The sequence below is a fragment of the Oryzias latipes genome, chromosome 12 (genome assembly GCF_002234675.1).
Source record: "Oryzias latipes chromosome 12, ASM223467v1".
Taxonomy (NCBI): Eukaryota; Metazoa; Chordata; class Actinopteri; order Beloniformes; family Adrianichthyidae; genus Oryzias; species Oryzias latipes.
Genome location: NC_019870.2, coordinates 17,257,776 through 17,274,380, shown reverse-complemented (window position 1 = coordinate 17,274,380; position 16,605 = coordinate 17,257,776). Strand labels below are relative to the sequence as shown.

Below are 16,605 nucleotides of genomic sequence, written 5' to 3'. Positions count from 1 at the left end.
TTGAAGCACACTGGATTTTCGCAGAGACTTCTGGGAAATTTCTAGGGCACTCGATTTTGGAACTGTAGATTCGTACAGCACTACAAAATGGCGACCGCAGCATAAAGTGCACTGTGTAGTAAAGGAATTCGGGTACAACCAATGTTTACGTATTTATACACATGCTACAGTATCAACCAATCACATACAATGACACAAAAACCACATTTCTAACTTTGTGCCATCTGAATACATTTTTAATAATTCTGAATAATCAATAAATCATATCTATTATTAAATTTTATAGTTGGTCATATTTTAAACCTTAAATTTTGTTCCAAACTTCCCTTTTTTACCCTGCAGTCTTAGACACAGAAACTTGACTAACAAGCCAATATAATCCTTGAAGTATGTTCATTTGCTGAGGCCAATACCGAATTTATACATACCTTATATATGGATTAATTCCACTGCAAATAAGGTTGATTGTTATTGTGAAATAAACGCTGATGCGGTTAACCCTTGTGCTATCCTAGGCCCTTTAACATTGGGAGTTGGGTCATCTAGACCCACTAGACAGTGCTCTGAACCTTTTTTCTTCAATGATTTGTGATCTTCACTGGTGTTCATGGATTACATGAAATCTTTCCACCTTTATCCACCTTTGTCATGGTAGGGAGAACACGTCAATGTAAGGGCGGGGTCATATAAGATGGCACAAGGGTTAATATGTAGCGGTATTGAATTGTGGCTTTTTTACGTGTTAAGGCCTGTTCACAACGGGACGAATTTAGCCCGCGATTTTCGCCGACGTTTAACGCCTTGTGACTAAACAAAGGGCACCAATGTGAGTGTGCACACCGACGCGAAAAAAACGCCACGCGTCAAAGCGTCACTTTTTAAGAAACGCCTCGGGTTCGTTTTTTTGGTTTGACAGGTCGCATCGAAATCTATTCGACCAATGAGAACAGCGCTTTTGCACACGTGTCTGGAGCCTCTGAAGTTACAGTAAAACACAACTTGGGGGCGCTCAAACACAAAACTGCCTTGCTGAGCACACATACCAGCGAAGAAGATATACGCCGAGTTGCATCTACACAGCCGCGAAGAAATAATGACCGACATTCTAAAATATCCCCGAACCAAGCACCAGTTGGAGCAACTGGTGCTTGAAATATTCATGTTTTCTTTGTATGATTCTGACAAGCGCGTAAATACTTGCTCTCTTCTTCTGAGTGAAAAGCGACTTTAAGAAGCGTAAAGTTGCGCAGCGTCACCTTGTGTACAGGAGTATTTCTGTTTTACATTAAGCGCCATCTAATGTCAGGGAATGAAATTGCATGTTCACTCGGCTCATCGTCAGCGAAAATTGCCTGGGTGTGAACACAAAAAACGTGGCGAATAACGCCTGGCAAATATTCGTCCCGGTGTGTACGGGCCTTTACTAACAAGATTTGGAATTAGTGTACCCACAGTAACCTTTCTTATATTAGTCTGTTTTTTTACGTGTTTTTTATGTGTTGCAAACGAGGTTGGGAGTCACAGATATTCCTAATATACTAACGTGGCTAGCATGTAGCGTGTTACAAAAGGTTCCAGAATCTGACTGATTGACAGACTTATCTCTGACTCTTTTGTCTTTCTCAATACGCCTTATAGTTCGGTGTGGCTTATATATGACGCCAGTTCAAACATAGACTTTTCCTTGACGGTGTGCCTTACAATCTGGTGCGCCCCAAAGCGCGGAAAATACGGTAATCAATCTATCATCTCATAAAAACAGTGTGGTATATTATTATTCTCTAAGTTCAGCTCAAAATCAATTTACCATGAAACCATTGCTTTTACCAGAAGATGTGAAGAAGTAGTGAAACCTCGACATCCGTTGAGCCGTCATGGAGGCCAACAGGTGGCACTTATAGAGGCAAGAACTGGTGTCTGTGAGTCCACCCATCTGAAACTCTGTGACATCCTTGTTAGCAGGGTGATAAAAAGAGAATATGCTTCCCTTTGAGAAAAACAAAACACTCTTTTTATTTTTCCATCGATTTCCAGATCCATTCAAACCCATGTGAGCAATCCATTAGCACCCGATGAGGTTATTCAGCTCAAATTAAAATCGATCTTTTATAAGTTGACTGCAGGACACTGGGGAGTACAGGACATCCTTTGCAGCTCAAGGAGAGCAGCTCTTAACAGACAAGACTCCGTCAATAAGCATCTTCTAAATTAGAGTCAAGCCTAAATAGTAACACGATAAGGGAGAAAATTTGGCTGCTTTTTTTTCTTCCCTTCAGCTCTCAATGGGTTGTTCTCTTGGAGCTGTCATGATATTGTTCTTTTGGATTTCTAAGAACATCGAAAATAGGAATTTTAAGAAGAGCTTTGTTTTTTCTTTTAAAAACAAGGTACTCAACTCAACTTACTCTGTATATTAAGACTAAATACTTAAAGTTCCTACTCTGATCATCTTATCTATTTTAATTGATTGTGCCGTTTTTAGCCAAAAAAATTAAATTAAACCTAGGACATAGTTTCTGCAGAGGGGCAGGAGTTCATAAAAAATTCACCTCTGAGTTGTGGGGTGGGCCGTTGTCTTGAAGCAACCCCGCCCCCCTTCCCCTCCCTTTTGCTGACAGCTTGGAGCAGGGAGCTTATGGACCATCCAGTGTGTTTTTTTACAACACCATTAAGCTCTTTTTCTTTTTTAAATGGTATATATTCCTCTGCTCCTGATACACAATGGTTTGAAAAAAACCATTGTGTACAGTTTTGATATTAATTTTCCTTAATATGTCCTCCATCATCAGAAAAATGGCACATGAACATGTTAAAACACAAAAAAAAGATTTTGTTCGTCAGAGTGGATCTTTAAATTAAAGGGCTTATTTTTAGCAAGTATCTGATATAATTACTAAAACTGCCTCCTTTTAAAATGTGGAGTATTTAAAAAATAGAATTTTACGTGCACTGTACAAATAGAAATATTCTTGATATTTTTATAATTGTTTTAAAAATGTATTTTAAATGGATGTGGTATAAAATGTCCTACTGCTTCATTTGTACCAGATTTTAAAAAGCTCTCCTGCTTTTCTCACTTTTTCTATAACATGAAACATGTCAAGCATTATACCCGTAATCTTTGACAAATAAAAAATAAATACTTTAAAGTCAAAACAAAACAATGAATCTCCTAAAATTAAGAGAAAAAATAATTAGATAACAAGAAAACTAACAATCTTCATAAGCCCTGTTCTGAGCCACAATAACATTGATGGATCTTTCTTTTTTCAAGGGCAAATAAAACAGAAGTGGAACGATTCCTAACCTAGAAATCTTGTTTTATTTCCCTTCAAATTTCCTCCTAAGGCAGCACCGCTGCTCCAGAAAGAATCTGACACAAATGTTAAGTCAATCTCGTTCAACTGGGACTCAACCCAGCTCCTATTCACATACGTTCCATTTGTTTGCTGATCTTCTAACTCCTGCAACTTCATCTATTCCTCTCAGGTCCTAAAAAACCCTGTAAGCATTTCCTCCTTCCCCCCTCCTCTGAGTCAAGAAACGGCCTGATGCAAGGTCAAAGTTGTGCTGCTGACATGCTTCCCCAAACTCCATCTTTACAAGCAAACTCTGGTTTGCTTTAATAGTAGTCTCGTCTTTGCAAGAGAGAGGACATGCTCATTTATTGTTGAATGTTTTTCGTCTGGGCTCCCCACGTTTATTGAATCTCGTCTTTCTTTTTTACATCTAAAATGTTACACAACTCTTTTTGTTTTTTTAAAATAACAAGGTGCTACAATATATTTGTAATTTCAGTTATAAATTCTGAATGCTAAGTCTCAATGATGTGCAAAACTTGAAATAAAACCTTCATTAACACATGAAACAAACAAATAAAAGCTAGGTTCATTTATTATTGTAAATTTGACTTTCACAGAGAAAGGCATGTCTGACATCAGTACCAATGTTCACACTGGATGCTAGAGCCATGGGCTCCTTAGACAAGAGACACACAGGTAAATAGAGGCTGCAGCTGTAGAATAGAAAACAATAAATCACTCGGCAGGTTAAAGTTTTATGTTTCTGTGTCTGGGTTTTTATCTGCTGGATCCGAATGACTGCACAGGTTTGATGAGGCTGATGGAGTAAAACACAGCAGGGATTGCAGAAGGGATCAGCCACGAGTTACAGGACAGGAGGTCTTCGTACATTATGGTTAGATGGGGGGATCACGGGGGAGGAGTGGTCTGGGGAAAGTGTGGGACTGGTGCAGGGTCAGCCTACAGCATAAAGGTGTGCTATTAGTGTGTGTTTCTGTGAATTGATCTTGGATTGATTCAAGCTTACTTGATAAATACATAAACTTACACCTAAGCTGTCACTGTCAGGCTCAGTGTAATGTGATTACAGTGTTACAAGAGATATGTGAATGATAGAAGGGATTTGTATTTAACAAACAAGAAGGGGGCGGAGTCGCTTTGTGTCAACAGCCCTACCCACAACTCTGCAGAAGCTACATGTAAAACAGATTACAAGATGATTGAAGTGGGACATTAAGCAAGTATGATAAAAATAATTAAAATAAATGCTTTATAGTTGCTCTTAGTTTATTTTTACTCTCCTTCACATCTAGGTCACCCGGGACTTTTTATTTGTCTTCCTTTTGCAAGTATTTCACCTTCACTGAACACCATTTATTAACGTTCCAGCTGAAAAAAAATGTGACGTACACCTTTTTATTTTTGCTAAAATCTGACAGCTGTGAGATTAAAAAGCTAATTTTAATAGATGTATTTGTAAACTGATCGGATGCAGGGATACTATCACTATTTTTCTTTTAGCTTGCAGTCAATCAGCAAACCATACCTGAGCATCTACTGAGACTGCAGAGATATCAAATGTGTTCTGAGCACCATTTTCCAAACAGCACAACAGTCCATTTGACCATGACAAAGGTACATTTTTATTATTCCCACATTAACATACGTCTTTCTTTTAGCTTCAGTGGATGTTAGTTGCCATGCTACTGCTCATTCATATTTTGGCACGTCCCCTCAGGGATCGCCACAGTGAATCAGCTTTCAGTGATCCTCATATTTGGTTTGGCAGATTTAATGCCAGATGCCCTTCCTGACACAACTTTGTATTTTTATCCGGGCTGGGGACCGGCACAGGACTCAAACGCAATGAAATTCATGGTTTGACATTGTTGTTTTTTTACCATTAAAAAACCTACGAAAAAATTAAGAAGAGCTTGAAAAAGTTGCAAAATTTTCATATTTTATTTATAATATTTTGTCATAGTTATATTTACTCTTTTATTATGTTTATTTGGCATATTTATATAAAACTTCTATGATTTTAGTGTGTGAAATGTAGAAACAAACAAATAAATAAATAGTCATACATGAATTTTGCATGTAGTTTTTCCTCCTGACTGATTTAACCCTTTCCAAAGAGTAAAGCAAACACTATGTTCAAACGGTTTTTCAGTGTCTGAAAAATAGATTGTTTTAAATATGTTTAACTGCTAAAAGTCAACATTTTCTTGTCCTTTATTGCTAAAAATAGCAATAACTGCCGGTTCATGCTGGAAAAATTCTAAAAATATTATTTGAACTTTTATTTTTATTTTTCAGACTCAATAGGAATCATTATTGAAAATAAAATTAAAAAAAACACAGTTTTATTGGGAATTTTAGATTTTCTCTTTCACTAGAATGAATTGTTGCTGCAGCAACCACATACAGAATACATTAAGCAGTAAAACACACAACCTGGGACATCCAATAATTCATCAACAACATGTTTTACAGTGTAACACCTGCTCCAGTGACAGTTTTTACTGCGATGTTTCAATAACATTTCTGGTTAATTGATCCAGATATCAACAGCTATGAAGTCATTGGGTAAGACTTAATATTTATTCTAACTGTTCGGCGACATCTGACTTTCTGATCTCCACTCCGTCAGCATGTTCAACAAGAAGCCCTCCTTTTGGTCTCTGTGTGGTCCAAACAAAGCTGGTCGATGAAAGATGCTCTCAGTTGGCGGCCACATGATCACATCAAGCCTTTTTTTATGTGTTATTTTAGCTGCATGTTTCAGCGATCATAACTTATAATGGGGGCAAGAGGGCAAACAGGTCAATGCTGCTGTCGCCAGTCTGAGGGAACAAAAACAGAAAGGCGCCCCTGTGAAGAGAGCTCGGTGTCTCAGATGTTGTTGCTCCGCGGTGGCAGAGGTTGGGCTGCCTGCGACGTGTGCACAGCTGGACGGTCAGAAGCCAGATGCAACGTGTGCTGCTACAATTAGGAGAAAAGCCGGCGTGCTGGTTGGTGAGGCTGAAAGCGGCCGGGCTGCGACCTCACTCTGCTCTGAATGAGAAGAGGCTGCTATGTAATATCCGGGCGATAAGACCACCGCAGCTTTTCTGAGTAAAAAAAAACAACAACAAAAAAACTGAAAATAGATGGAGCGATTGGAGATCCTGACAAAGAGAAGAGGAAGAGGAAAGAGGAAGAAAGAGGAAGCACTGGTGTCTTCATTTAATTATTCGGCTGCGTCGCGTTGATAGATGGCGTTGGTGGGCTCGGTGGGGTTCCTTCTTGGGGTAATAATGCCTCTAATTAAGATGATGCCTCACCCATCTGAACAACTCTCAGCTGAATATCAATCCCCAGAGACAGAAAGAGGGGAAAAAAGGTCTTTTTATTAGAAGATATGGGATGCCGCATGGCTCTTTAGCAAACCAGGACTATAAAAGGAGAAGAGGAAAAAAAATCAGCTCAACAAGAAGTCCTCAGACATGTCAATTCCAGCAGAGAGGAGTGAAATGGAAAAAAAGTCTTTGATAAGTTTTTTGAAAGAAAATGAAGATTTCAATGAGCAGTCCTGGGGTAGAAACCACGCACACGGGTTCAAATCAGAGCAGCTCTTTGAGGTAATCCAACAAACGACAGGGGAGATTAACAAAAAGCTTTCTTTAGACGATAATTACAAGATTGAGACATGGAAAAAAAAATCCAAAGCAAGCATGTTTCATTTTTTAGTTCAAAAGATGACATTTTTAGGCTATGACCATGCCAACAGAGCTTTAACTTCAATCATTTTTAATGTATCTTCTCATTGTTTTAGAGTTTTCCAGCTTAAGAGCTTTTGTATTTAGTTAAAACTGGACAAACTCCCCTTTAATGTTTACAAGTAACCCTTGTGCTATCTTAGATGACCCCACCCATACATTGACGTGTTCTCCCTACCATGACAAAGGTGGATAAAGGTGGAAAGATTTCATGTAATCCATGGACACCAGGGAAGATCACAAATCATTGAAGGAAAAAAGGTTCAGCGCACTGTCTAGTGGGTCTAGATGACCCAACTCCCAATGGTAAAGTGCCAAGGATAGCACAAGGGTTAAGTAGCCTTGATATGGAGAGTCTGCCTCAAGACTGGATGGTCTATGTTCAAATCCATCGTCAGGCCATACCAAAATATCTCAAAATGGGACCCAATGCCTTTCTGCTTGACACTCGCCTGCTAAAAACCAACTCTGATCATGTTTTGATCTATTTCAAAAGCGTCCCAGTGGGCTTTAATTATAACTAGAAGGAGCTGTATTTCCAGAAGAAAATGCAGGGTTGAATGCTGTACTGCTGAATGAAAGCTGAATTTGCTGAAGAAATGGCTGAACTGTTGAAAAATTGAAGAACACAAAATGGCTGCCAAACCGTCGCCATCCCATAATGATTTCAAAACTTATGTTGTAGTTCAAAGCCTTGTGGTCATTTTAAATGGTGTCTCCTAGCTAAAAGTATGTTGAAGTTATAATGTTTTAAAGAGGTTTTCAAGGATTCCCCATGTATTTCAATGGAGGCAAAAATCCTGGAATATTTTGAAAAGTTCAAGGACCAAAAGTCACTGCAGGAATAAGCTAAAAGAGCTAAACATTTTAGTAGTAGAATGGTTGAAATAGGTGAAAAATTGTAGAAGGAGTTAAGCGCAGGGATTCCCAATGTCTTTCAAAAGAACTAAAAGTCCTGGAAATCCTGGGAGATCTTGAAAAGTTTCAAGGATTTGAAGGACCGTAAGTCTTAGCGGGAAGGAATAAGCTACATTGAACCAATTATGTTTTGTAATTCGTATATTAATGCTTTCAACGTGTTTTAAAAAGGAAACATAAACCTTGCAATCATAACTGTTAGAAATGGACATTTGGGCCAATTAGACTGCACACCATAAATAAATATTATTTCTTTACTCACCTTGGAAAAACAAGTTTATATTGCCGATGTGTCTCCCTGTTATACATTTGGTGTAATAAACAATTATGTCAGACACTTCTTAAAATTCAAAATGGCATTATTATTATTTTCTTATTTTTTCATTTTAGAATACAGGTGATACAGTAAAAAAACAAAGAACAATAAACTGTACATCAATTTTTCAAAGTGCCAGGGGGGAAACGAACACAAAATAAACTTATATTAAATCATAAAGCTGAGCAAAATGACATGTTTGAATTGCTTTTTTGTTTGTACTGGGGGAAGGCATCATTAGTTATGAGAGAAAAGAACAGCTCGACTCTACGTAGCTATGCAGTTTGTCCAAGCGGTGTTACCGTAACCCTAACCCTAACGATATTACTACTTTTATTGATACTGCTTATTGATCCGGTATTTTAACGATACTCTTATCGATACTTTTTGAGGACGAAAAATAAACAAAAAAATAAATAACAAATTAAGAAAATAAATTGTTTATTTCCTCATTATGCAACAAAATGTTTTTTAATACATGTATAATATAATTCATTTAATACATGAAAAAATAAGAAAGAAGAAAAAAAAGAATAATAAACAGCAATGTTTTGACATGTTGCTGTCATGATGTAAAATAAAACAAATTAAATAAATGTTAAAGTTCATAAGATCCTCCCAGAGAAAGAGTTTGAAGCCAAAGCCCATCCCCCGCCTCTCTACCTGCTTTTCCTCTCTACCTGTTCACCTGTTCATATCCTTTGCAGCAGCGGGTCATTTTTTCCCTGCGCTCCTCCAGTGTGTTCTACACAGAGAGCGCAAAATACGGTCATCATAGCTGCAGGTTGACACGATAGTCGGGGTGCTCTGGAACAGATTTAATTAATTTCACGCGCGCGCCGCGTGCTGTCTGAACAACAGCCCCGCGCACACAAATAGCCAGACAGACCTCTCCTTTTCAGTGAGAATAGTGAAATTAATATCATCAGTAATTAACGGAAAATTGACTGACTTGGTGAGTTAAATATGGCAGATCCTGCAGTCAGACTCATGAACACCTTTTAACTCCTACCCCCCCAAACTTCACTTCTATGTCCTGTCAGTCACCAGCCCACTACCTGCACCTTGATCATTCTTAGTTTGCACTGTTTTTGGCACTGTTTTGCACTACTTACTTTATTTATTTATTGTTCTGACCATTGTGTCATTTTGAATTTTTGCTTACTGTTGTTCTGTGGTTTTATGTTGCACACTGGCACCAAAGCAAATTCCAATTCTGTGAAACTTCACTGAATATGGCAATAAACACTTCTTTAATCTTGAATCTTGAAGATAACGTTTATATCTTGTGGGACACAAAAAAATGTGACTTCTCTAGTAACGATATTAGAACCGTTGAGGTCAGATCTTAATGATACTGCGGTCTTGAAGAATGTTGCCCCGGGGCGCGTTCAATACCTCGAACAGGACCCCGAACAGTTATTGCAGGCCGAATACTTTTGATACCTACACCGATTTTAGATTCTCAAATAAAAAAAGAAAAAAGTAAAAAAAACAGTGACGTTTTTCAGGACATAGTTTCTGCAGAGCGGCAGGAGTTCATTAGAAAGCTGCCTAGGAGTTGTGGGTGGGACCTGAATATTATGGGCGGGACCTACCCTGCAGGGCCTTCCCAGTGTATTGTTGATGTCACAAATGAACTCCTTTCAAAACAGCATTTTTCGTGTCTGCTCTTGATTCACAATGTCATTTGAATAAATAAATGCTTAGAAATGCAATTTTCTGCTTGATTTTCTTAACATATGTCCTCCATCATCAGAAAAATACCATAAGAGGCAGATAAAAAAATACATGGAAAACACAAGTGTTTGGAACCATTAAAAATCCAATTGCGTAAATTGTAAAACAATGCAAAGGGATTCATAAAAATATTTATTCATAATGAGAGCTGAAGGAGCATGTGAGCGACTCCGGCTAATGGATATTCAAGTCCCACACTTGTGTGGACACACAGCAAAAGTTGGTAAGTGCTTTTGAAAGCACCGGGGAAAGACGAAGCCCTGCTGCGCTGCTCCGCTAAGAGGAGCAAAGCAATCGAGGCGTGCACTCCAAGGTCCTTAGATGTTTTCAGCGTGCTGTGGAGTAGATGATGAAGAGGAAGAAGGTGAACGCGCCAGGGGTGAAGCACCGCATTGTCCACAGCTGCACTTTACATGTCCGCATGCGTGTGCATCTGGGCTTTTGTTTGGAGCCTGTTTTTAGCTCTTTCTCTCCATGATGCAGCTGCAAAAAGCTCTATTTATTGTGCTACAGAGCCTCCATCACAACAGTAAAGTAAACCACAAAGATATGAAAAGCTGTGTGTTTTTGGGTTACCATTTGATCTTAATTAAGAATCCAACAAAAATACAGCAAATTCTGTCTAATGGGAAAGAAAAAATTATCCAACTTTTCACGAAATTAATTGTGCGACTCAGATGTTTGCCCTGTTTAACTGAGCCAAAGGAATGACAGAGAAAAATTGTGTTTTTAACATGTTCATGTGGCATTTGTCCAATGATGGAGGACACATATCAAGCCTAAAAATTGCATTTCTGAGTATTTCCTTTTTAAAATAATTTGGATTCAGGAGTAGGTGAAAAGTGACGTTTGAAAAACAGCTTGGACGCCTTTGCAATTCAATTTTAACCAATCAGGGACTCTGATTTGGTAGTGACGTACTGATGTTGTCCCTTGTAACCCTTGTGCTATCCTCGGCACTTTAACATTGGGAGTTGGGTCATCTAGACCCACTAGACAGTGCGCTGAACCTTTTTTCTTTAATGATTTGTGATCGTCACTGGTGTCCATGGATTACATGAAATCTTTCCACCTTTATCCACCTTTGTCATGGTATGGAGAACACGTCAATGCAAGGGTGGGGTCATAGGATAGCACAATCAAGGATGTGCCAACTGTTTAAAAATTGATCATGGAGGAGAAATTAATAACTGCGGTTTGTGCCTGGCTGGAATGCTACAGCACCAAGTCTTTCATTGATATCAGAAAAAAGCTGTAAAAGAAAAGAAAACATAGAGCAAGATTGGCTCCACTTTGACATTTCACATCGAAACTTTTCAGCTGTAGGTGCACTAGTAAAAAGTTAAAAAAACAAACAACAAAAAAGCCCCTCCTTGCTTACCCAGTGTGAAAACTATGGGCGAAACGTCGCATACCTGTTGTGTCCATAGCTTCAGTCCCAACCAAGCAAACAACTTCCTGGTGATCCTAAATGGGAAAAAAAAAGATGCAGCAGAAGTTTTTACAATTGCTCCTGCCACCTCCGTTTTCGTTTTTTAATCCACAACAGTGCTTTTCTCATAAAAAAGTTTTCGGTTCCCTGTAACTTCTGTTTTATTTGTTTCCTTTCTTGTCTTTTCAATCTTTTTCGCATCTCTATTTCAGACTAAAACGGGATACTAAACCGCGATGATATGCAAATGTAAAAATATCTGCCACTTTTCGTTGTAGTCTGCAGTCTTTCCCCAAAACAAGAGCCGGGAATGTCTCACTTTTATCCGCTTTTCTGCATGCACGGTGCCAGAAATTTAACATAGCAGGATGGATGGTTTCATTTTGTTTGCTCTGCAACCTTTCTTTTTCTCATTTTTAAGTCTTTGTGTGGGTAAAATCACTGTGAAGTGGAACAATGAGTCATGTCTGCTGGGTGTACTGAAGCAGTGGAAGTATGTGATAATCCAATTTTATTTTTATTTTTTATTTATATCTTTATCTGGGCCCTGACATTTTTGTAGTTTTGCCAAACAAAAAAAAAAGAAAAGAAATACAATCTAAAGATTTAATCGGACTGTAATAAGTATTTTACCCATAACTACCCATGAATAGCGCTCTTCTTTATATTTAAACAACAAAGAATAAAAAAGGGAAACACTTTCAGCTTTGTTTGCATAAATTAAGGGCTAATAATTCCTGTTGTGCTTAGAAAATGTCACAGTGGGCTGAGCACTCTCTGCAAACATTCTGCAGTTGCATGGATGGAAAAATCAGAATAGTGTTTAAAAAGGAAAGACAGAATGGGAACAAAATTTGCGGGGAAGTCACGCTGTCACATCAACAAGGCAAAACTAGAACACCTAATAAAAAAGAAAAGAAATCCACACCATGTTTTCCATGAGTCCAAACAAAGATGAGAGAAATCAGTCCATTTAGCTGCAAGCTTATTTGTTGCATAACAGATACTTCTGTGTACATAAACCTTTACCGCCAGCTTCCAACGGCAGAAGCTCTAAACAATGCATTTATGAAAATATTCACCGGTGTAAACACTTGTCCGCGCCTGCCAGCAACAACTTTGACGGAAATTCTCTTTGATATCTTGCTGCTTCTTTCAACTGTCCATGGTAGATTTAGACATTGTGATGGTCAACACAGAGAAAATTGTCCCCTGAGGTTTAGGAAATTTTCTATTTGGAGGAAGCGAGCAAGGAAACTAACGTTTTAGGATTAAATGGTAAAGAAAAACTAATCGGTAACAGGGTAAAATTAGCTTTTTTTTAGACATTAGAAGCCAAATGCCTTACAATTTCTGAATACTCTTCCACAGTCATCCACTCTGATAATCTTTTGATCTAATTTAAAACCATTCCCAGTGGTCTTTTAATCATGATTATGCCATTTTTAGCCAAAAAAACAAACAAATCAAAGAACTGTGCCGTCTTCTTGGACTTAGTTTCAGCAGAGCAGCAGGAGTTCATTAGAAATTTGCCTGAGTTGTGGGCGGGACAGTTGGCTCAGAACAACCCCGTCCTCCCTTCCCCTCCCCATTACTGAGAGCTCTCCGTTTAGGCCCTCCCAGCATATTTTCTACATCACAAATATGCTCTTTTTTGAACTGCATTTTTTTCATTTGCTCCCAATTCATAACAGTGTAAATAAGCTAATACTCCGAAATGTGATATTGACCTTGATTTTTTTTAAATATATGTCCTGCATTAAGAGAAAAATGCCACAATGTTAAGAACACCAAAAATACTATTTCCATCAGAGTGGGTATTTAAAAAGACAGATGACGCATATTTCTTTTGGAAAAAGGTCAGATTTTTTTTGAATGAATTTTTCTCAGATTTAGCAGTGAGAAGTAGTAATTATTTGGTTCTAACAGTAACAAAACAGCAGTTCTCAGCAGATGGTATTCCTCCTCAGCCTGTCAAAGACCTCTTACTCTTGTTATTATATAAAAAAAGAAAAATGTGTCTCATGCTGCAGTTTACAGCAAAACACACCACTATCTCTTCAATTTCACAAGTTTTTGAGTATTTCAGTTGTGAGATGGCTTTATTTATAAATGGACAGGAGTATCTACTGAACAGAACACAGTCATTGGGTCAAGGATGAACTTTGGATTTTTGTTGACCTCAAAGTGTTGATGGGACTTTTACCTGACGATGGGATTCCCACTGGTGAAAAGTCTGGGCATTAAAAAGCTTTTGACATGAGTTTGAAAGGGACATACATTTTTACAGAAACTCTCAAATTTGGTGTTTTAGAACACTGAAGATAAAACAAAATGCAATTTTAAGATCAAAGTTAAGATGCACATTAAAAGCCATGGAGATAGGAACTGGTTTATACTGTAACTTTTAAAAAAATATGTATATATAACCTTTTGGGTCTTCATTGAATCCATTTTTGCTGGCTTCACAGCAGTGTGCATTAATCCAGTTGTTTTTTCCAGACATCAATCATTGTGAGGTGCAACAAAATCACTGAGGTGAAATATTTCCAATATGCTCAATTTCTAAATTTTCATATAGCAGCATACTTTACAAATGACAGCAAATGAACAAATGTGACTCTCATAGGTATTCAGCAAATCCATTTAAAACGAACAAAAAACCCAACATCTGGCCTCTCAGGTCGGAGCATTTGCTGTCTGTTGTTTCTCTGCTAAGGTAAAATGTAAAATTTTGGAACTTGGGATTTGGAAATGGCCAATTTTAAGAAATCAAAAAACCTCACAATTTGTTTACATTGATTATCATTGTCCGATTTATAAGGTTTATTCAAATATTTATACCTTACCAACACAGTTTCAGGTCATTAAGAATCCTTCTATCAATAAATCACATGACAAAGATAAAGTACTTTTCAATTATCTAAAAATAAACATAATGTTATTTCCCAAATCATGATAGCATATGCAGATAAAGTATCAAAAGTCAAAACATGTGCAGTTTATTTTTCATAAGAAAAATCATGAACGTAATTCACTTTTTGGGAAACCAAGTGAAGTGATATGATTAGAGATCAATCACTTTAACCATCTTTGATAAGTGATTTAGTAATTTTATTGTTATAATTATATGCTAATGTTATGAAATAAAATCTGGGTTTTGACATTTGTCTGATGCCGTATCTCAGTTGCTTTCTTTTTTTGTTAGAATATTTATAAAGCTGTTCTTGTTGCACAGACTAATTTTATCCAAACTTTAGCTTTCCTTTTGGAAAAATTAGAGTTTTCTCCTTAAAACAAACTAGTGTATTTTTTGTACTTTAAGGAACACTTTGAAGACTTAATTTTTTTTCCAAAAATGACTTATAGTGCAGAAAATTTTGTATGAGTTTTTCACTGGTGCTGCTAAATACTGACATTAAAGAAAAGTTTGTTTGTTTGGTTGGTTGGTTGGTTTTTTAGGCGTGAGTATGACTTTGCAGCTGGATGATTGGTAAGAAAAATGTGCAATTATTTTTCTTGCGTCCAATATGTATGGCTTTGTATTTACCGGTACAAGGAAAGTATCTAAGGTAAACAATGTGCCCACTGTAACCCTTGTGCTATCCTAGGCACTTTAACGTTGGGAGTTGGGTCATCTAGACCCACTAGACAGTGCTCTGAACCTTTTTTCTTCAATGATTTGTGATCTTCACTGGTGTCTATGGATTACATGAAATCTTTCCACCTTTATCCACCTTTGTCATGGTAGGGAGAACACGTCAATGTAAGGGTGGGGTCATCTAAGATAACACAAGGGTTTTAAGAAGTAGCAAAAGATTGTTCACAGAAGAAATTGAGAAATTTTTGATAGCAAAAGCAAAAAACACTACACTACAGTCAAAAATACAGAGTTTTACTAAAAATTATTCACAGAAGTAAACAAAATGAGTATATATGTCATATATGTGAAGGAAAACATTTGACATCTCTGATATCCCAAGGTAAAGTTGTTACCTGCATTTGTTTTGTCTCCCCAGCTGGAGTTGGAGAGCTTTGAGCGTGTGCAGTCAGCACTACAGCCCTCTTTTGTTGTTGTTGCCACAACACTGAAGACTTCAAGAGTAAAGAATTCTGATCTGCAGATATCAGATTCATTTTTCCTTAAAATATTAAAAACAAAAGTCGAGATTAGTTTTATTATTAATATTAATAATATTAATAATAGTTTAATAATTTTCTTTCTACAACCTCCTACCTGCATTTGGTTCAGCCTTAGTTTCTTAGACAAATCCAGACCAAGCCTCCATCTTCCATTTTGAATTAGGAGACAACCAGGAAGTACCAAATGTTGCAGTCCCTCAAAAGACCACTGGAGGCAACTTACCAAAGGAAGGAGTTTACCATTTAGTTCCATGTGATTGCCAATTACAATAAACCTATTTATACTGTGGTTTTTCAATAACTGTTTGTAAGTTTTTATTTTGTCAGAGCTCAGATTTGAGCATATAAAGCAGAGGTGTCAGAATCCAGGCCTCGAGGGCCGGTGTCCAACATGTTTCCCAGCCAACTTGCCATAGAAGCTCCTAACTGGCTAAAGACACCTGATCCAGGTAATCATCAGCAGATAAGGCAGGATTGCTGGAAGACCAGCAGGAGGCCAACCCTCGAGGCCTGACGTTTGACACAGCTGATATAAAGCACTGTTTGTCAGAGAGGTCGACCAATGGGTGAACCAAACAAAGCATCAAATTGTCCCACCAAAACATTGCTTCCCAGACATTGAGTAGGGCAGTATAATGCTCAGACTATGTATTCTTCTCCGTTCAGGTTTTCTTCTTGCAGAAACGAATGGGTGACGTCAGAGATTATCTGTCCGGTGTGTATGTCCATGCTCTAGGCAAGAGTGTTTCTTTATTAATGCAGCAAATCCACTCATCTGTGGATGATCCACCCCACTTGGATGCGCCGAGTTCCTTTTTAATTTTTGCCTCCACTCACAAATCTGACCACCTTTTTTAACTTTTTTAAAATTCTGCAACTGTTCCTGGAGTTGAACCCATGCTGATCATTGCTGCTGCAACATGTTGCACCCCAAGTAGTGTAACATCTGAACTGATGCTTCCTTTTCTGGTGTTCTTCCTCAATTAAAAAATG

General features: G+C 37.8%; 1 long non-coding RNA gene across 1 annotated transcript; it reads right to left on the bottom strand.

The window, feature by feature from the left end:
• Positions 1–5,651: 5,651 nt before the first annotated feature.
• Positions 5,652–16,087, bottom strand: LOC110016012. Its single transcript, XR_002291269.2, has 4 exons — positions 15,707–16,087; positions 15,466–15,611; positions 11,453–11,504; positions 5,652–6,415 (listed from the first exon to the last, which is right to left on the bottom strand). It is a non-coding gene; the product is annotated as an uncharacterized LOC110016012 (long non-coding RNA).
• Between the last annotated feature and the right edge of the window lie 518 nt (positions 16,088–16,605).